The sequence below is a fragment of the Ambystoma mexicanum genome, chromosome 1p (genome assembly GCF_040938575.1).
Source record: "Ambystoma mexicanum isolate Mex_15411 chromosome 1p, UKY_AmexF1_1, whole genome shotgun sequence".
Classification (NCBI taxonomy): domain Eukaryota; kingdom Metazoa; phylum Chordata; class Amphibia; order Caudata; family Ambystomatidae; genus Ambystoma; species Ambystoma mexicanum.
The window spans coordinates 762582433-762604590 of NC_090921.1; positions in this window are offsets into that span (position 1 = coordinate 762582433).

The following is a 22158-nucleotide window of genomic DNA, read 5'->3' on the forward strand; positions in this document are numbered from 1 at the left end:
CATGTTGCTGCCAATCACTCCTATCTCCCAGCTGTTATCCAGATACACCTTTCCCGTTATCGTCAGTAGCGGCCTCTCCCAGCATCCTTGTTTACCCGGAATTTCAGTGGCGTACCAATCACATGGTAGATACTTCAGTGTTACTTTCTGTGTTTCTCCTTTTGCAGGGCCACTTGTTATATATTTGAATGCTTCAGCATGTAAACTGGTCTTGTGATAACTCAAGTAGGTCTTGAGGAAGTTGTTTTCATATGGGTATGAGTCTCGTGTTTTCATGTCATGTGCACTACAGTTCCTTGAAATCTTCCTTTCGTCTGGAACAGTGCCAAGTATATTATGCACTGTGCTACCTTCTCATTTATTTCTGTAGCAACAAATGTTCGTGACGCACTCATGGCGTATGGTATTAATGAGCAGACGTAGCAGCTATCCTCAGTTGTCTGCTTACCAATGCGGGTCATGTGTTGGTACCATATATTGTTTGTGACGTGTGCTGAATCTTGTACATAATTATCAATACCTTTATTGTCTGAGTATGTGCTGCGTTTAACTCTATTTTTCTTTGGTGTAATGTTACTACTACCACCTGACGTAACACCTGTTGCAGCAAGGAACGGGGGTATATTAGGTTTGGGTGCAGCAACAAAATTGATAGCACAGCTATACTGCCATACAGAAGCAGCCAAAAATCCGGTGATTATCAAAATCCCTATTATTTTTATTACAATTGCTAATCTCACCGGCATTTTGCTCTTACCTTGCTGCAGTCCTGGCAGCTTATTCTTGCGACGTTAAAGTTGCCCGCCTAAAAATTCTCAGAAATGCTCGTTTTAAATGTTAGTTTTGTTTTCTTTAAGCTCTCCCTATCAAATAGTCATTCAGTGCCCAGGCGAAGAGCTGCTCCCACGCTACTCTAAGTGATTGGTCTCTTAAGACCGGCAAGTATGGGCGGAGGTGGGGCATGTAATATTCTATGGCCAGGAGGAAGGCTGTGTAGTAAACACGTACCCTTCTTCTTTTTAGGTATGTTGGCCTTTTTATTTCGTATACAAATTGGTGTGACAATTCTTCTGGGTAGTTATCGTCTGGGAGTACCATCTACGCCTGGACAGTGGACTTTGTTAGTTATCTTTCTACTTAACAATACAATAATACGCAGTTCCTGTATGTGCGAGAGAGAAAGAGAACATTCACGTGTTTACATGTGTATTTGTGCGACCAAGTTCTTTTAGTTTATGTTACAACTGTCCTGGGGGGGGGATGGCGTAATTATTTTTACTCTTTGAACGTGTGACCATGGGGTGGGCAGTGTAGTGCTCACCCCTTTCTTCGTCAGTTATCGTCTCTGGGGTGTCTGGGTAGTGAGAAGGTAAGGGAACAATTGGGTCGTTATCTGTGGTAGAACTTCCTTCCGCTGTCAGGGATGTTGTTGCTGTTGTTCCAATGGACCTGTCGTTGGCGCTGGGGCGGGTCTGCAGTTTGTATATCTTTACATCATGTAGGTGGTTCCAAGCACGCTTATCCTTTAGTTTTACTGCACTTGTTGATACGTCTTCTACCAGATGTGGACCGGTGAACCTTTTATCGTTCCATCTTCTATTGAAATTGCGAAGTAGCACGTGGTCACCTTTGGCAATTTTGCACAAGTTCTCTTTTTCTAATTCTGTACTGGCGCCTTCTTCTTTATCTCTGGTGGACCCGCCCCGTGTGCGCTCGAGCTGTTGAGACACAAACACAACACTAGTAATCAAAGATGACACATATTGATACATTTCATCACCTAGTATATTCGCTGAACTTTCGTGGTCAGTGAATGCCCTTGACGTTGGCGTTAGAGGAAGGCGCATTTGACGTCCAGTAACCACCTCGTGTGGGGTGAGGTGGTGGTCGGACCCTGGCCTGTTCCTCAGCTCGAACAATGCTAACGGAAGGCAATACAACCAACTTTTCTTTGTTGTTTGTTGTATCTTTGCAATTGCCTCCTTCAATAAGCCATTTAGGCGTTCACATACGCCATTAGCCTGTGGGTGATATGCACATGCAAATTTGTGCTTTATGCTCAGCAGGGCTGTGATATGTTGGAACATTTCGTTTGCGAAATGTGGGCCATTATCTGATCTTAATACTTCGCACACTCCCCACCTGGGGAAGACCTCTCTTACTATGAATTTGGCTGCTCTAAATGCATCTGGGTGTGAACAGGGCCCTGCTTCAATCCACCTAGAAAATGGGCATACTACTACAATCATGTATCTATTACCTTGACATATGTTGATCATATCAACATAGTCAATGTGGAGGTGCCGAAAGGGTCCTTCTGGCCGGGGTATGGTACCTCTTATCACTTTTAGGGTATGACCGGCCGTAAACTGTTGGCATGTGAGACAATTGCTGATATAATTTGAAACATGAGAATTTAACTCGGGACAGAACCAATCATCTCTAATTCGTGCTGCAATTATTTCCTTGCCTGTATGGGCTGGGTGATGTAATTGGCTCAGGGCGGTATTTAAAAGTGCCAATGGTATTACAACTTTCCCAGTACCACTCTGGCGCCATAGTGCGTCGGTTGGTGACATTGTACATCCTCTTTTTACCCATATTTCCTTTTCGGCCATTGGTGCTGCTGCTTGTAATTCCATAATCTGTGTGGCTGGGAGATGGGTATACCCTTCTCTTATTAACATCTCCCTAGCCATTCCCCTCCCTCTCCCTCTCTGTGAGTCTGTGGGGTCCCATATCTCACCAAAGTATGCAGCATATTTCGCATGTGCGTCTGCTGCTGCATTCCCTTTTGAGACATGGTCTTCACCATTGGTGTGTGCGGTGCATTTTACTAGGGCTAGCTCTTGGGGGTCGTTTATTACTTCAATTAATTCAGCCAACAAGAGGGCATGTTGCACTGGAGTGCCGTCAGCTCTCCTAAACCCTCTTCTCCTCCATTTTGTTAGCCCTGAGTGGACAGTGGATGTTACATATGCACTGTCGGAATATATTGTTACACGTTTGTTAAAACTTTCTTTCAATGCCAATATTAGTGCAACTAGTTCAGCGGCTTGAGCAGAGTAATGCTGTGGTAACTGTACACATTTCATAGCCACACACACCGGAGCCTCCATCATTTTTACCACTGCTGCCCCAGTTCTCCTTATCCCATCTCCTTGATCAATAGTTGATGACCCATCAATAAACAAAAGCTCACCTCCCTCTAGTGCATTCTCTTCAACTTTTCTAGTACATGAATACATTTCATTTAGTTGGGTGCAGTCGTGGGCGTAATCTCCCTCCTCAATTATTTCTGCTAGGAATCTTGCAGGGTTAACAGTGCTACATCTAACAATCGCTAGTTCAGCCCTAGACAAAATGATCTCATAACCTGATGCCCTTTGTGTCGTTAGTGTGGACTTGGGTTTATTCAATATTGCAAATAATGCATGTTCCACAAACAGTGTAGTTGGACACCCCATTGTTATTGCTGATGCCTTTTCTACTGCAAAAGCAGCTGCAGCGAGTCCTTGTTCGCAAGGGAAGTGGCCTAACATCACGGGATCTAAGTGACCGCTATAAAATGCTACTGGTTTATAGCCCATGCTTGTTTTATGGGCCAATACTGCTTTCATTACTGCTGAGTCGCAATGTGAAAATATAAAAAATCGTCGCTCATAGTCTGGGGATGCCAGTACTGGAGCTGTTGATATCGCGTCCTTCAATTCGTCAAATGCCTCCCTCATTTCCATAGTCCACCCCAACCTTTTCTCCCCTTTATTTGCTTCCTTCAACCCCTCAAGCAGGGGTCCTATGTATGAGCTGTAATCAAACACCCATGCTCTACAGTAATTGCATAGCCCCAAAAATTGCTGCAGTTCTCTCACAGTCTGTGGCATGGGAGTGCTTGATATGGCCTGTGCTCTTTGTGGTGCAATATTTCTTCCATATTGGGATATCAGTTGGCCAATGTACAGTACCTGTTCCTGACAGTATTGTATTTTTTCCATGTCTACTTTATACCCTTTTTCAGCCAATATAGTCAACATTTTTAAAGAGTCCTCTCTGCATTTACTTTCATTTGTACTGCAAATTATTATGTCATCCACATATTGTAACACTGTGCTTTCCACCTCAACGTTACCCAAATCCATCTGTATAACTCTATTGAAAATTGAGGGTGATTCACAATACCCTTGTGGTAACCTGGTATGTTTCCATTTAGTATTTCGGTAAGTGAAACTTGTTAGATCTTGTGAGTCGGGGTGTAGTGGTATTGAGAAAAAAGCATTTTTAAGATCTATTACTGTAAATCGTGATGCCTCTGCTGGAATGCCACACAATATTGTGGCCGGGTTTGCTGTTACTGGATATTCTGCTTCCACTATGTTGTTCAAGGGCCTTAGGTCCTGTATGAAGCGCCAAGACCCCCCTTTAGCCTTGCGCACTGGGTACACAGCCGTGTTACATGGTGATTCTGAGGGGACCAATATGCCATTGTTTATAAGGGCCGTTATAGTTTCATATATGCCCTCATCTGCCTCTTTTGACAATGGGTACTGTTTTACTCTTGGTAGTATTGCACCTTTTTTCAATTTTATCCGTACACCCCCTATGCTTTTAATGCATCCTACGTCATAAGGGCTAATGGTCCATAATGATTTGGGCACCTTTGCCATATCCTCCTTAAAGAAGGGGACTGGGGTGCATGCAGGTGCCTCAAGTGCCATAGCAATTTTCTGCGCTATATGTTTGTGAGCCACTCGTAACCATATTTCTACACTCATCATGAACACCATTTCCCCCTCCTCTTTTTCTTCTGAAAACAGTTCCTCATCTGACACCTGGGTCAACCTACATCCTTCTGCTAGTGCAATCACTGCCCTCCATGCTCTTCCTTCTTTGTCTTGGGCGTGCACAGCAATATACTCAGCTGTTGTAATAATGCTTTCAATGTCTATTGCAAACACTTTTCCTTCCTGTTCATTAACAGGTGTTTCTGGTCGGAACAGGTAAGCTGCTGGCCTCCTCCATATTTTACCTTCTATCCCTGGCATCCATGCAATTGCCATGTCTGTCCCATACTGGAATATCTCGCCATCTATTGGTTCCGCCCTAATCGCTGTCTGCCCACAGTATGCTTGCATAATCTGTCGTGCTGCTAGCATGTTAATCCCTGGAGTAGAGCAAATTATACCATCCTCTGTAAAGGAGATTGTCATATTTAACCTATTCATTATGTCCCTCCCCAGTATATTTACTGGTGAGGCACTATAATACAATAGTGGAACTGACAGATCGTAATCTCCGATAGATAAGGGAACGTTATCAGTAAAAGGAACCAATCCTTTAGCCCCAGAAAATCCTTGGGTGTTCATGGCTTCGCCTGACATCTTAAATTTACCTTCCCTTATGCAAGACCGGGTTGCCCCGGTGTCAACAAGGAAAGATAATTTTTTGTCACCTATCGTTACCTCTATGCGTGGCTCCTCCGCACTATTAGGTGTTACTGACAGGATGGGACACACCAAGGCCGTCTGTGGGCTGTCCTATTGGGGGTACAATGATTGGCCATTTCCCGTGTAAGGGTTGTGTCCCAATACCGTCACCCTACCCAATTGTGTTTGTTCATTTTGGGGTTGTTGTGTTATCACTACTTGTTGTTGTGGCAGTGGCTGTTGTTGTGTTAATTGCTGTTGCTGCAGTGGCTGTTGTTGTGTTAATTGCTGTTGCTGCAGTGGCTGTTGTTGTGTTAATTGCTGTTGCTGCATGCCCTGCTGTTCTTGCGATGGCCTAGGTTGTGCCTGCTCATTCCATGCTGGTGTCCCTGGCCTGACCCTACACGTGCGTGACATGTGTCCTAGTAGTCCACAACTCCAACACACGGGTGGTTCTCTGTTTTGCCATGGAAAGCTCCCTGTGTTGTCCTGGTATACCTGTTGCCCTGTGGGGTATGAACTTCCAACTCCCCCCACCTGCTGTTGGGTATTATATCCGTATCCTCTCCCTCTCATAAATCCTCCTCTCCCTCTGTTATACCCATAATACCCAGCTCCTTGCATCTGGTACCCTCCTCCCACGTTTTGTGCGTGTAATTGTAGTGGCGGCATTTGCTGTATTATACTTTGTCGAGGTGCTATTAGAGCTGGGTCTTGTGCAGCCACTATTTGCGTGGGGCTTTGGGCCACTGTTGTGGGCGCAGTTATTAGTGCCCCCTCCATTGTATATTTAGTTAATTTTTTCTGTACTAGTTTGGCCTCTTCCGTTTTCCTGTCCTCTTCCTTTTGTTTCATTTTTCCTTGCCATATCCTGCAGTGATGTACTATTGTCAGCTGTATTTCAGGCCATGGTTTTACTTCCATTCCCACTACTTTCTTTAGTTGTTTCTGTACTCCTTCTGGGAGCCCTTGTACTAGTATATGATAAAATATGGCTGGTGTTTTATCCCATTGTTCTCTCGTTTCCATGCGCCACTTTTCTTGAATATCCTGTATATAATCAACGGGATCTTCATTCTCACGCATCTTACGGGAAGTGATTGCTCCTATATCTGATGTGTCTGGGTACTGTACTCTCAGTGCCTGCCATAGCGCATGTCTGCAGTTTGCAAATGGCGCCCCATCATGCGATGTGTTTGTTATTGTTATCCCATGGAATCCCGCTCTCTTCCAAATGTCGTCCGCTCTATCTCCTAATATTGATATTAACAGGCCTTTCACATCTCCTACTGCTAGTTTCTGCCCTGCGGTGTGTTTTTCCATTTCATATATCCACTTACCCGCACCTCCACTTAGTGATGGGAGCCTACATTTTATATTTTCTTTATCCGTATGCTTCCATGGTACATACTGCGGTCTAACCCCTCCTCTCTCCAACAGTGGCATTAAGTTGTGTCCTGTATCACCCTTTATGTTCCATAATATTGAGTCCTCACACCCCTCCTCCTCCCCTATTTCCCTTACCACATCAAATTCTTCCTTGCTACCCCTCCTCCTACCTACCTCTCCTTCCCTTCCCCTTTTTTCGTCATCCTCTGTGCTTAATATGGGTATGCTTATCTGTCTGTCTTGCCTGCGGCTAGGGAGGTCTCTAAGCCGGCACGCATAGGGAGTCACTTCGTCCATGAATGGCGCAAGCTTTATTTTGCGCAGCGTGCGTGTGGTTGTTGAACATGTAGGGTGCGATGGGGGAGGGCGTGATGGAGATGGCGATGGTGTGGTTTCATGGGTTTGTTTTTCCACTAGTTGTTGCACCCTCTCCTCACTTTGTTCCAGCTCCTCCCTTCTCTTACGGATCCATGGCGAGTCTATATTGGTTCTAGTGAGGTACAGCTTATCTAAGCTTTCCCTTTCACTCTTTCTTCCTACCCTTTCTACTCCTTCTTCCTCCTCACTGCAAAAATCATTCATAGATGGTATCCCCCACTCTGTTCTTTTCCCTTTTACTGTTACTGTTTCTAAGTCTATTCGCTCCATTTCTCCTCTTCCTTTGTTATCAACTGTTCCCCCGGGTGTTGATGTTGTCGCTACTTCTCTACTTCTATATACATCCCCCCATTTTTCACTCTCCTTATTTCTCCCTCCTCTTTCCCCATCACTCCTCTCCTCCATTTCCCTACTATTTTCCTCCCTTTTCCTTTTTAATTCCTCCATCACTTCGTTGCTCATCTGTTCCAATATTCTTTCATCTTCTTTCTTTCTTTCCCATTTCACCCTTTCTCTTTCTATTGCTTTCTCTTCTTCATATTTCTTAGCTGCCTCTGATACTACCCTCCTCCTCCATATTTCCAATTCCCTTTCCTTTTCCTCTTCTTCCTTCTTTTTTTCTCTCAATACTACTCTTGACACCCTTTCTGCTGCTGCTCTTACCCTTCCATCTTCTATCCTTTGCTCCTCATTTCGTTCCCTTAATTTGTCCAATTCGTTTTTACCCTCTTTCCTTTTCCTCACTCTCTCTTTTTCCCCCTTCTCAAGCTGTGTTAGTAATTCATTCTGCTCATCCCTTAGTTTTGCCAATTTTTCCTCCAAAATCTCTTCTCTTTGTGTTAGTAGCTCCTCCCCCTTCATCTCACTCTCCCTTCTACTATCCTCGCCTGTTCTCTTTACAGCCTCCCTTTCTTCTCCCGTTAGTGAACCCCGTAATTTTAATAATATCTGTGCAGCTACCCACTCATCATGTCCTATCTCTACAATCTGTTCTTCTCCAATCCTCCCCTCCCCCACTATCTTCCTGTGAGCCACATATGGTGGAGGGCTGTAAGCCGGGTTCGAGTATCCTTCAGCCGCCCTTAACTGTCCTTCCATTTCTCCTAGTTCTCTTAAAGGGTACAACCCTTCTCTCTCAGTTTTCACTCCCGGTGTTATGGGTATCTCGTTGCTCGGTTCCTTTTTTATGTCTTCTAAAGTGTCAATCTTTTCTCTTCCCTCTCCTTCATTTTCCGCATTCTTTTTCCTTTCACACCCCTTTTCCCCATCCGTTCCCTCCTTCATAATCTCCTTTACTTCCGGTGTTTCTCCCACAGAGAACATTCCATTTGGTCCTGGTCGGGATCCCTGGAACATCCTCCATAAGTTAAACACCTCCATATGGCTCGCCAACTTCTTCCCCTTGTATGTATTATGCAGATGGTTTAGCAATGAATGTTGGGCATATGGATCGAAACTACCATTAGGCGGCCATGGTGTTAACATTTTGTTATCCGTCCCCTGGGTCCACTCTATGCTGTACTTAATTAATTTCTCCCTATGGGGTGGCAGTGTTGTGCATATGTGTTGTAGTGGGGTAGTGAGGGTGTTCCCCCACCCTCCTGACCCTTTCCCAAATGACATAGTTGTGCCCTACTTGTTACTCCTCCCTTCGTTATCAGTTTACAATTTACAACCTTATATTGTTTACCTGGCCCCGTAAGTGTGGGGACTTACGACAATCCTTTACAAAGTATGCAATAATAATAAAAAAAAACAAGAAATAATAAAACACAAATATATATATATATGTATAATTTTGTATTGTATATTCCTTCCCCTACGGCCCCCTGCGGCCGAAGCGCACGCAGCCCCCTGTGGCTGCGTACCCCTTACGACGATCTTATACAGTCGTCCTTATTCCTCGTTCTCCTCCCCCTTTTACATTTGCCGTGGCTGGCGTTCTCCGTGCTCAGCCACGCCCCTCTCCCCTTCTCCTCTTCTAATCCACTCGTTTATTGTTTATCTTCTTATCCGCTCCCTCATCATTTTTCTCTTCCCCACCACTTTCAAAACTCAATGTTCCTTGTGCTCGTGATATCCTATAAAATCCCTACTGGTGACGTCACCGATGTCTCTACGCTACTAGTACAGTCTCATTATTAGTTTCAAAATACACTTGCAATTTATCCCCGCTAACCCTACAGCTGTCTTCCTGTCTCTCCTGGAACAAGGTAATCTCATCAATAATATAATTGGACTGCACACGCTGCGTCGCCTCGCGTGTGATACGCCCCTCAACAGGAGGGCTTAACCAGCCAATTATCTTCCGTATTTGGCAACTATGCAACTAGCTACCCCCTACAGGGAAACGTCATCTACCTATCGAGTTTCTTGCTCGAACAATAGGAAACCTCATCTACCTATCGAGTTTCTTGCTCGATCAATAGGAAACCTCATCTACCTATCGAGTTTCTTGCTCGAACAATAGGGAACCTCATCTACTCATTGATCAATAAATGCCAAATCGTAGGAAACCACACACGCCCACCCCTACACGTTAGTCGCGATTTAGGCCAATCAGTGTCTACGAGCGACCACACGTGATGTTTCGTGCTCCGCCCCCCTCTTTCACGTCACTGCTCTCGCACTCTTTTCACTCCCTTTCATTCCATTGCCAACACTATATTGTCAACCCTTCGCCGCGCACCTGTGCAACACCTCCCTCCTCCCTTATTTAATTCCTCCCCCCTCCCTCACAATTTCGCATTGCTCGTTGTGTGTGCCATGCTCACCAAGTTCTCTCGATGCAGGGCCGCTCGACTGCGTGCACCCCTCCAAGCGGCTCGCCACCTCCCCTCGTCTGGACCACGTCTGGACACTCGCCAACCGCGGGCGGGATACTTCTCAACCGGCTCCCGAGGGCCAATATCCGGATTGCGCTGTCCGGTCTTCTCGCAGCTCCGCGATGGTCCTGTAGTCCTCAGAAGGGGGCAACGGCAGAGGGGGCCGCGCCGCCGGGCCTCCTCGCAACGGGAGTGCCTGGAAAAAGTAAAAATAAAAGTCGATCTTAAACAGATCTCAGCAGTGCCTCCAACTTGTCGGGGGGAAATTCTGCCGGGGTCGGCCGGGCCGTCCGCAGACCTCCAGGCAGGGAGGCCCCAACTCCTCCCGTGTGTATCCCAGATAAGATGAGATAGAGTATGAGACGCACACAAGGAGCAAGGTGACTCTGCTGTTTATTAGACAAAACGGCAGGGATGGGTCAAGGAGTGCACGCGTTCGTCCTGACACACACACAATTGTGGGGCTCGCAGGCCCTTTTTACTGTATTATGACGCGCTACTTGCGTCACTTCAGAAAGTTAACAAAAAACCTATCGCCACTCTTAATTGGATGTTCGAGTGGTAGGGTTAGTATAGCACACATATAGAGAAAGATATTAGTGGATAAGGTGTAGTCAGGTGGTATATCTGGGTTGTCCCTACAATAAGATACATGAAAATTGTTACATGAAGGCTCCTGAGGATTGGATAAATGTGCTGGCGTCAGTGATAAGAGCCCCAAGTTCTGATTGGTGCACCCGTGAGCTTCCCAGCCTGGGACCACCGTCGTTCCCAGCTCTCGGTGTACCTGTAAGTTGCAACAATGTTTCACTATGGGTACATGCAGACAATGTGAGGACTTATTCATAGCTAGACGGGGTACCGTTCCCACTGTTGCAGATGTCCATTGAGCCTTTCAAGTGTATCTGCCAGTGTCTCGTAGCGAGGGATCCAGACGCCTCTGTTCTCCAGGGTTTGGCATCTCGTCAGGTTCGGCTTGATCACGTGGGGAGGGACCGTGAAAGAGGCATAATTCTGCACAATTAATATTGTTTTTCTACTGTGCGTCTGGTTTAATTTGTCGGTGTGACTTTAACGTTGGTGCGCGGAGTGCGAGATTGCAACATCGTGCCTTTGATGATTTGCTCTTGGAACGTGGGTTTGCAACATTGCGACCTTGGCTGGTTGCTTCGCCAAGCTCATTCTGTAGGATCAGCAACTGACTCTTGTCTTGTTGATGTCCACGGGAGCTCTTGTTTGAGGCCTACTTTGGCCCGGTGCATAAGTTGTTCGTTTGGTGCACAGGTGCTTTAGGTTATAGGAGCATATAATTCCATAATCGGTATTGTCTTTATTATATTTCTCATCGTTGTACCTGATTTCAAAGAGAAGCGTGAGCAAGCTAATAAAAGTTCATGACGCGTCTTGCGTTTCTGCATTCTGAAAGCCTATATAAAAATAATAAAGATGCACGTCCGTGAATATGCCTGTCGCCTACGTCATAGCACTGAGTATATTCTTCGTGTAGGTTGGTGTGGGAATGTCCAGTGTGTATATTTGTACAGATGTGCTTCCCGTTGTCTAGGTCGTCATGGCATCTCTAACGACGTGTAGATTTTAGTCTAGTTGATCCGTGCCGCAGGTGTCGGCATGGCCAGTGCGGGCTGCTGGGCAAGCAGATGGACACATCCGTATGTTCCTGTACCAGGGTACCTGGTCGTCTGGTAAATGGGCAAACTCTTCTCGTGGCGGGTGTTTGGGTCGTGACCCTCTAGGCCAAGCGCGAGAGGTGAAGGACGGGAGCCTGGTTTTCCATTCTCCCACTTCAGTCCCCCCTCTGGTCGACTTGTCGACCACAAACATATCCTTCTCGTTATCTCCTCTTACTCGCCATATCTTGGTTATTCCTCCGAGATGTCCATAGTGGTTTACATGATCTTCAAATGACCAATACATATATTCACAGGTACCCCCAGGAGTACAATATACCCATCTTCCTATGTAGCTCCTGGGGTTTCTTGGGTTCTCGGTCTTTACTGACGGTGGGTCTAGATGGTTGGTAATTATTTGGGTGCGCAGCTTCTCCCTTTCCTGTATAATTACACCTGTATGCTGGCCGTCATCTGCTGGCATCAAGGGGTGCATTCCCACCATTTCCAGCAATTCGTCAGTATTGCGTGCCTTTCGTGCCTTCCAAAATCTAATTATGATCAGGGTAGCTCCAGCCAGTATGGTGCAGCCCACTATTATTTTCAGTCCATCTGACAGCCAGGATGGCATCCATGACCATAATAGTGAAAACCAGCTCTCATCCTTGTTCACACCATTGCTTTCATCCGTCATTTTAGAGTGCATTTGGGCTAATTGTGAAACTGCTTCTGTCAGTGTACCATTGTCAGCATCATTGGCAGGTATGAACGTGCAGCATGATTGTCCTATCTTTGCACAAACTCCTCCTTCCATTGCTGTGAGAAGGTCCAATACATATCTGTTCTGTAGTGCTACCATCCTTACAGCTCGCAGCTCTTCTTTTATTGCGTTGAACCCATTTACTGTAGAATTGATGGTCATCATTAGTTCCCATCTAGTTATTTGGAGCCATTTTGCGTTTGCGTAAGCCTGTAATCCTGGGTGTATTATTGAGGAGAAGAACATTGCTGCTCTGCTGAATAGTCTGTGTTCTGGCGGTATTGATGTTAGTGCCGTTTCCGACCTTCCCCATAGGTAATTTCCTGTCAGCGGCTCTCCTTGTCTTTTTCTTCTATTTAGGACAGTGTCATTGCTGTTGGTCCTGTTCCTTTGCTCCTCCTGGAGTGGTGCAGATCTCTTTCTTCTCTTATCCCCCTCATTCATTCTAGGAAATTTCGCCACATCGACGTGCTTCTTAGGTACCACTAGTGATGGTACATTGACGTGTACCATTGTGCACACACCATTCCACAGGGGAGGCAGTGTATGGTATGCCTTTTCTCCACAGGCCCAATAATGATCCATTATTACTGCTGTTCCTGCTCCCCCCTCAGGTAACTCCGTCACACTTGCGCAATTGGTGTTATATCCTACGTCCACCTCTCCTTTATGCTGGTAACATACCTTGGGCGCAGTCAACGGTAGTATCGTTATTGGGTCTTCATCTTCTTCTACCCATGTGAGCATTGGTACATACTTGATCCACGTCGTCCAACATCGGTGATTGTGTGTCTCGATGGTTGAGATAGTTTCTTTTGTTACCATGTTGCTGCCAATCACTCCTATCTCCCAGCTGTTATCCAGATACACCTTTCCCGTTATCGTCAGTAGCGGCCTCTCCCAGCATCCTTGTTTACCCGGAATTTCAGTGGCGTACCAATCACATGGTAGATACTTCAGTGTTACTTTCTGTGTTTCTCCTTTTGCAGGGCCACTTGTTATATATTTGAATGCTTCAGCATGTAAACTGGTCTTGTGATAACTCAAGTAGGTCTTGAGGAAGTTGTTTTCATATGGGTATGAGTCTCGTGTTTTCCATGTCATGTGCACTACAGTTCCTTGAAATCTTCCTTTCGTCTGGAACAGTGCCAAGTATATTATGCACTGTGCTACCTTCTCATTTATTTCTGTAGCAACAAATGTTCGTGACGCACTCATGGCGTATGGTATTAATGAGCAGACGTAGCAGCTATCCTCAGTTGTCTGCTTACCAATGCGGGTCATGTGTTGGTACCATATATTGTTTGTGACGTGTGCTGAATCTTGTACATAATTATCAATACCTTTATTGTCTGAGTATGTGCTGCGTTTAACTCTATTTTTCTTTGGTGTAATGTTACTACTACCACCTGACGTAACACCTGTTGCAGCAAGGAACGGGGGTATATTAGGTTTGGGTGCAGCAACAAAATTGATAGCACAGCTATACTGCCATACAGAAGCAGCCAAAAATCCGGTGATTATCAAAATCCCTATTATTTTTATTACAATTGCTAATCTCACCGGCATTTTGCTCTTACCTTGCTGCAGTCCTGGCAGCTTATTCTTGCGACGTTAAAGTTGCCCGCCTAAAAATTCTCAGAAATGCTCGTTTTAAATGTTAGTTTTGTTTTCTTTAAGCTCTCCCTATCAAATAGTCATTCAGTGCCCAGGCGAAGAGCTGCTCCCACGCTACTCTAAGTGATTGGTCTCTTAAGACCGGCAAGTATGGGCGGAGGTGGGGCATGTAATATTCTATGGCCAGGAGGAAGGCTGTGTAGTAAACACGTACCCTTCTTCTTTTTAGGTATGTTGGCCTTTTTATTTCGTATACAAATTGGTGTGACAATTCTTCTGGGTAGTTATCGTCTGGGAGTACCATCTACGCCTGGACAGTGGACTTTGTTAGTTATCTTTCTACTTAACAATACAATAATACGCAGTTCCTGTATGTGCGAGAGAGAAAGAGAACATTCACGTGTTTACATGTGTATTTGTGCGACCAAGTTCTTTTAGTTTATGTTACAACTGTCCTGGGGGGGGGATGGCGTAATTATTTTTACTCTTTGAACGTGTGACCATGGGGTGGGCAGTGTAGTGATCACCCCTTTCTTCGTCAGTTATCGTCTCTGGGGTGTCTGGGTAGTGAGAAGGTAAGGGAACAATTGGGTCGTTATCTGTGGTAGAACTTCCTTCCGCTGTCAGGGATGTTGTTGCTGTTGTTCCAATGGACCTGTCGTTGGCGCTGGGGCGGGTCTGCAGTTTGTATATCTTTACATCATGTAGGTGGTTCCAAGCACGCTTATCCTTTAGTTTTACTGCTCTTGTTGATACGTCTTCTACCAGATGTGGACCGGTGAACCTTTTATCGTTCCATCTTCTATTGAAATTGCGAAGTAGCACGTGGTCACCTTTGGCAATTTTGCACAAGTTCTCTTTTTCTAATTCTGTACTGGCGCCTTCTTCTTTATCTCTGGTGGACCCGCCCCGTGTGCGCTCGAGCTGTTGAGACACAAACACAACACTAGTAATCAAAGATGACACATATTGATACATTTCATCACCTAGTATATTCGCTGAACTTTCGTGGTCAGTGAATGCCCTTGACGTTGGCGTTAGAGGAAGGCGCATTTGACGTCCAGTAACCACCTCGTGTGGGGTGAGGTGGTGGTCGGACCCTGGCCTGTTCCTCAGCTCGAACAATGCTAACGGAAGGCAATACAACCAACTTTTCTTTGTTGTTTGTTGTATCTTTGCAATTGCCTCCTTCAATAAGCCATTTAGGCGTTCACATACGCCATTAGCCTGTGGGTGATATGCACATGCAAATTTGTGCTTTATGCTCAGCAGGGCTGTGATATGTTGGAACATTTCGTTTGCGAAATGTGGGCCATTATCTGATCTTAATACTTCGCACACTCCCCACCTGGGGAAGACCTCTCTTACTATGAATTTGGCTGCTCTAAATGCATCTGGGTGTGAACAGGGCCCTGCTTCAATCCACCTAGAAAATGGGCATACTACTACAATCATGTATCTATTACCTTGACATATGTTGATCATATCAACATAGTCAATGTGGAGGTGCCGAAAGGGTCCTTCTGGCCGGGGTATGGTACCTCTTATCACTTTTAGGGTATGACCGGCCGTAAACTGTTGGCATGTGAGACAATTGCTGATATAATTTGAAACATGAGAATTTAACTCGGGACAGAACCAATCATCTCTAATTCGTGCTGCAATTATTTCCTTGCCTGTATGGGCTGGGTGATGTAATTGGCTCAGGGCGGTATTTAAAAGTGCCAATGGTATTACAACTTTCCCAGTACCACTCTGGCGCCATAGTGCGTCGGTTGGTGACATTGTACATCCTCTTTTTACCCATATTTCCTTTTCGGCCATTGGTGCTGCTGCTTGTAATTCCATAATCTGTGTGGCTGGGAGATGGGTATACCCTTCTCTTATTAACATCTCCCTAGCCATTCCCCTCCCTCTCCCTCTCTGTGAGTCTGTGGGGTCCCATATCTCACCAAAGTATGCAGCATATTTCGCATGTGCGTCTGCTGCTGCATTCCCTTTTGAGACATGGTCTTCACCATTGGTGTGTGCGGTGCATTTTACTAGGGCTAGCTCTTGGGGGTCGTTTATTACTTCAATTAATTCAGCCAACAAGAGGGCATGTTGCACTGGAGTGCCGTCAGCTCTCCTAAACCCTCTTCTCCTCCATTTTGTTAGCCCTGAGTGGACAGTGGATGTTACATATGCACTGTCGGAATATATTGTTACACGTTTGTTAAAACTTTCTTTCAATGCCAATATTAGTGCAACTAGTTCAGCGGCTTGAGCAGAGTAATGCTGTGGTAACTGTACACATTTCATAGCCACACACACCGGAGCCTCCATCATTTTTACCACTGCTGCCCCAGTTCTCCTTATCCCATCTCCTTGATCAATAGTTGATGACCCATCAATAAACAAAAGCTCACCTCCCTCTAGTGCATTCTCTTCAACTTTTCTAGTACATGAATACATTTCATTTAGTTGGGTGCAGTCGTGGGCGTAATCTCCCTCCTCAATTATTTCTGCTAGGAATCTTGCAGGGTTAACAGTGCTACATCTAACAATCGCTAGTTCAGCCCTAGACAAAATGATCTCATAACCTGATGCCCTTTGTGTCGTTAGTGTGGACTTGGGTTTATTCAATATTGCAAATAATGCATGTTCCACAAACAGTGTAGTTGGACACCCCATTGTTATTGCTGATGCCTTTTCTACTGCAAAAGCAGCTGCAGCGAGTCCTTGTTCGCAAGGGAAGTGGCCTAACATCACGGGATCTAAGTGACCGCTATAAAATGCTACTGGTTTATAGCCCATGCTTGTTTTATGGGCCAATACTGCTTTCATTACTGCTGAGTCGCAATGTGAAAATATAAAAAATCGTCGCTCATAGTCTGGGGATGCCAGTACTGGAGCTGTTGATATCGCGTCCTTCAATTCGTCAAATGCCTCCCTCATTTCCATAGTCCACCCCAACCTTTTCTCCCCTTTATTTGCTTCCTTCAACCCCTCAAGCAGGGGTCCTATGTATGAGCTGTAATCAAACACCCATGCTCTACAGTAATTGCATAGCCCCAAAAAGTGCTGCAGTTCTCTCACAGTCTGTGGCATGGGAGTGCTTGATATGGCCTGTGCTCTTTGTGGTGCAATATTTCTTCCATATTGGGATATCAGTTGGCCAATGTACAGTACCTGTTCCTGACAGTATTGTATTTTTTCCATGTCTACTTTATACCCTTTTTCAGCCAATATAGTCAACATTTTTAAAGAGTCCTCTCTGCATTTACTTTCATTTGTACTGCAAATTATTATGTCATCCACATATTGTAACACTGTGCTTTCCACCTCAACGTTACCCAAATCCATCTGTATAACTCTATTGAAAATTGAGGGTGATTCACAATACCCTTGTGGTAACCTGGTATGTTTCCATTTAGTATTTCGGTAAGTGAAACTTGTTAGATCTTGTGAGTCGGGGTGTAGTGGTATTGAGAAAAAAGCATTTTTAAGATCTATTACTGTAAATCGTGATGCCTCTGCTGGAATGCCACACAATATTGTGGCCGGGTTTGCTGTTACTGGATATTCTGCTTCCACTATGTTGTTCAAGGGCCTTAGGTCCTGTATGAAGCGCCAAGACCCCCCTTTAGCCTTGCGCACTGGGTACACAGCCGTGTTACATGGTGATTCTGAGGGGACCAATATGCCATTGTTTATAAGGGCCGTTATAGTTTCATATATGCCCTCATCTGCCTCTTTTGACAATGGGTACTGTTTTACTCTTGGTAGTATTGCACCTTTTTTCAATTTTATCCGTACACCCCCTATGCTTTTAATGCATCCTACGTCATAAGGGCTAATGGTCCATAATGATTTGGGCACCTTTGCCATATCCTCCTTAAAGAAGGGGACTGGGGTGCATGCAGGTGCCTCAAGTGCCATAGCAATTTTCTGCGCTATATGTTTGTGAGCCACTCGTAACCATATTTCTACACTCATCATGAACACCATTTCCCCCTCCTCTTTTTCTTCTGAAAACAGTTCCTCATCTGACACCTGGGTCAACCTACATCCTTCTGCTAGTGCAATCACTGCCCTCCATGCTCTTCCTTCTTTGTCTTGGGCGTGCACAGCAATATACTCAGCTGTTGTAATAATGCTTTCAATGTCTATTGCAAACACTTTTCCTTCCTGTTCATTAACAGGTGTTTCTGGTCGGAACAGGTAAGCTGCTGGCCTCCTCCATATTTTACCTTCTATCCCTGGCATCCATGCAATTGCCATGTCTGTCCCATACTGGAATATCTCGCCATCTATTGGTTCCGCCCTAATCGCTGTCTGCCCACAGTATGCTTGCATAATCTGTCGTGCTGCTAGCATGTTAATCCCTGGAGTAGAGCAAATTATACCATCCTCTGTAAAGGAGATTGTCATATTTAACCTATTCATTATGTCCCTCCCCAGTATATTTACTGGTGAGGCACTATAATACAATAGTGGAACTGACAGATCGTAATCTCCGATAGATAAGGGAACGTTATCAGTAAAAGGAACCAATCCTTTAGCCCCAGAAAATCCTTGGGTGTTCATGGCTTCGCCTGACATCTTAAATTTACCTTCCCTTATGCAAGACCGGGTTGCCCCGGTGTCAACAAGGAAAGATAATTTTTTGTCACCTATCGTTACCTCTATGCATGGCTCCTCCGCACTATTAGGTGTTACTGACAGGATGGGACACACCAAGGCCGTCTGTGGGCTGTCCTATTGGGGGTACAATGATTGGCCATTTCCCGTGTAAGGGTTGTGTCCCAATACCGTCACCCTACCCAATTGTGTTTGTTCATTTTGGGGTTGTTGTGTTATCACTACTTGTTGTTGTGGCAGTGGCTGTTGTTGTGTTAATTGCTGTTGCTGCAGTGGCTGTTGTTGTGTTAATTGCTGTTGCTGCAGTGGCTGTTGTTGTGTTAATTGCTGTTGCTGCATGCCCTGCTGTTCTTGCGATGGCCTAGGTTGTGCCTGCTCATTCCATGCTGGTGTCCCTGGCCTGACCCTACACGTGCGTGACATGTGTCCTAGTAGTCCACAACTCCAACACACGGGTGGTTCTCTGTTTTGCCATGGAAAGCTCCCTGTGTTGTCCTGGTATACCTGTTGCCCTGTGGGGTATGAACTTCCAACTCCCCCCACCTGCTGTTGGGTATTATATCCGTATCCTCTCCCTCTCATAAATCCTCCTCTCCCTCTGTTATACCCATAATACCCAGCTCCTTGCATCTGGTACCCTCCTCCCACGTTTTGTGCGTGTAATTGTAGTGGCGGCATTTGCTGTATTATACTTTGTCGAGGTGCTATTAGAGCTGGGTCTTGTGCAGCCACTATTTGCGTGGGGCTTTGGGCCACTGTTGTGGGCGCAGTTATTAGTGCCCCCTCCATTGTATATTTAGTTAATTTTTTCTGTACTAGTTTGGCCTCTTCCGTTTTCCTGTCCTCTTCCTTTTGTTTCATTTTTCCTTGCCATATCCTGCAGTGATGTACTATTGTCAGCTGTATTTCAGGCCATGGTTTTACTTCCATTCCCACTACTTTCTTTAGTTGTTTCTGTACTCCTTCTGGGAGCCCTTGTACTAGTATATGATAAAATATGGCTGGTGTTTTATCCCATTGTTCTCTCGTTTCCATGCGCCACTTTTCTTGAATATCCTGTATATAATCAACGGGATCTTCATTCTCACGCATCTTACGGGAAGTGATTGCTCCTATATCTGATGTGTCTGGGTACTGTACTCTCAGTGCCTGCCATAGCGCATGTCTGCAGTTTGCAAATGGCGCCCCATCATGCGATGTGTTTGTTATTGTTATCCCATGGAATCCCGCTCTCTTCCAAATGTCGTCCGCTCTATCTCCTAATATTGATATTAACAGGCCTTTCACATCTCCTACTGCTAGTTTCTGCCCTGCGGTGTGTTTTTCCATTTCATATATCCACTTACCCGCACCTCCACTTAGTGATGGGAGCCTACATTTTATATTTTCTTTATCCGTATGCTTCCATGGTACATACTGCGGTCTAACCCCTCCTCTCTCCAACAGTGGCATTAAGTTGTGTCCTGTATCACCCTTTATGTTCCATAATATTGAGTCCTCACACCCCTCCTCCTCCCCTATTTCCCTTACCACATCAAATTCTTCCTTGCTACCCCTCCTCCTACCTACCTCTCCTTCCCTTCCCCTTTTTTCGTCATCCTCTGTGCTTAATATGGGTATGCTTATCTGTCTGTCTTGCCTGCGGCTAGGGAGGTCTCTAAGCCGGCACGCATAGGGAGTCACTTCGTCCATGAATGGCGCAAGCTTTATTTTGCGCAGCGTGCGTGTGGTTGTTGAACATGTAGGGTGCGATGGGGGAGGGCGTGATGGAGATGGCGATGGTGTGGTTTCATGGGTTTGTTTTTCCACTAGTTGTTGCACCCTCTCCTCACTTTGTTCCAGCTCCTCCCTTCTCTTACGGATCCATGGCGAGTCTATATTGGTTCTAGTGAGGTACAGCTTATCTAAGCTTTCCCTTTCACTCTTTCTTCCTACCCTTTCTACTCCTTCTTCCTCCTCACTGCAAAAATCATTCATAGATGGTATCCCCCACTCTGTTCTTTTCCCTTTTACTGTTACTGTTTCTAAGTCTATTCGCTCCATTTCTCCTCTTCCTTTGTTATCAACTGTTCCTCCGGGTGTTGATGTTGTCGCTACTTCTCTACTTCTATATACATCCCCCCATTTTTCACTCTCCTTATTTCTCCCTCCTCTTTCCCCATCACTCCTCTCCTCCATTTCCCTACTATTTTCCTCCCTTTTCCTTTTTAATTCCTCCATCACTTCGTTGCTCATCTGTTCCAATATTCTTTCATCTTCTTTCTTTCTTTCCCATTTCACCCTTTCTCTTTCTATTGCTTTCTCTTCTTCATATTTCTTAGCTGCCTCTGATACTACCCTCCTCCTCCATATTTCCAATTCCCTTTCCTTTTCCTCTTCTTCCTTCTTTTTTTCTCTCAATACTACTCTTGACACCCTTTCTGCTGCTGCTCTTACCCTTCCATCTTCTATCCTTTGCTCCTCATTTCGTTCCCTTAATTTGTCCAATTCGTTTTTACCCTCTTTCCTTTTCCTCACTCTCTCTTTTTCCCCCTTCTCAAGCTGTGTTAGTAATTCATTCTGCTCATCCCTTAGTTTTGCCAATTTTTCCTCCAAAATCTCTTCTCTTTGTGTTAGTAGCTCCTCCCCCTTCATCTCACTCTCCCTTCTACTATCCTCGCCTGTTCTCTTTACAGCCTCCCTTTCTTCTCCCGTTAGTGAACCCCGTAATTTTAATAATATCTGTGCAGCTACCCACTCATCATGTCCTATCTCTACAATCTGTTCTTCTCCAATCCTCCCCTCCCCCACTATCTTCCTGTGAGCCACATATGGTGGAGGGCTGTAAGCCGGGTTCGAGTATCCTTCAGCCGCCCTTAACTGTCCTTCCATTTCTCCTAGTTCTCTTAAAGGGTACAACCCTTCTCTCTCAGTTTTCACTCCCGGTGTTATGGGTATCTCGTTGCTCGGTTCCTTTTTTATGTCTTCTAAAGTGTCAATCTTTTCTCTTCCCTCTCCTTCATTTTCCGCATTCTTTTTCCTTTCACACCCCTTTTCCCCATCCGTTCCCTCCTTCATAATCTCCTTTACTTCCGGTGTTTCTCCCACAGAGAACATTCCATTTGGTCCTGGTCGGGATCCCTGGAACATCCTCCATAAGTTAAACACCTCCATATGGCTCGCCAACTTCTTCCCCTTGTATGTATTATGCAGATGGTTTAGCAATGAATGTTGGGCATATGGATCGAAACTACCATTAGGCGGCCATGGTGTTAACATTTTGTTATCCGTCCCCTGGGTCCACTCTATGCTGTACTTAATTAATTTCTCCCTATGGGGTGGCAGTGTTGTGCATATGTGTTGTAGTGGGGTAGTGAGGGTGTTCCCCCACCCTCCTGACCCTTTCCCAAATGACATAGTTGTGCCCTACTTGTTACTCCTCCCTTCGTTATCAGTTTACAATTTACAACCTTATATTGTTTACCTGGCCCCGTAAGTGTGGGGACTTACGACAATCCTTTACAAAGTATGCAATA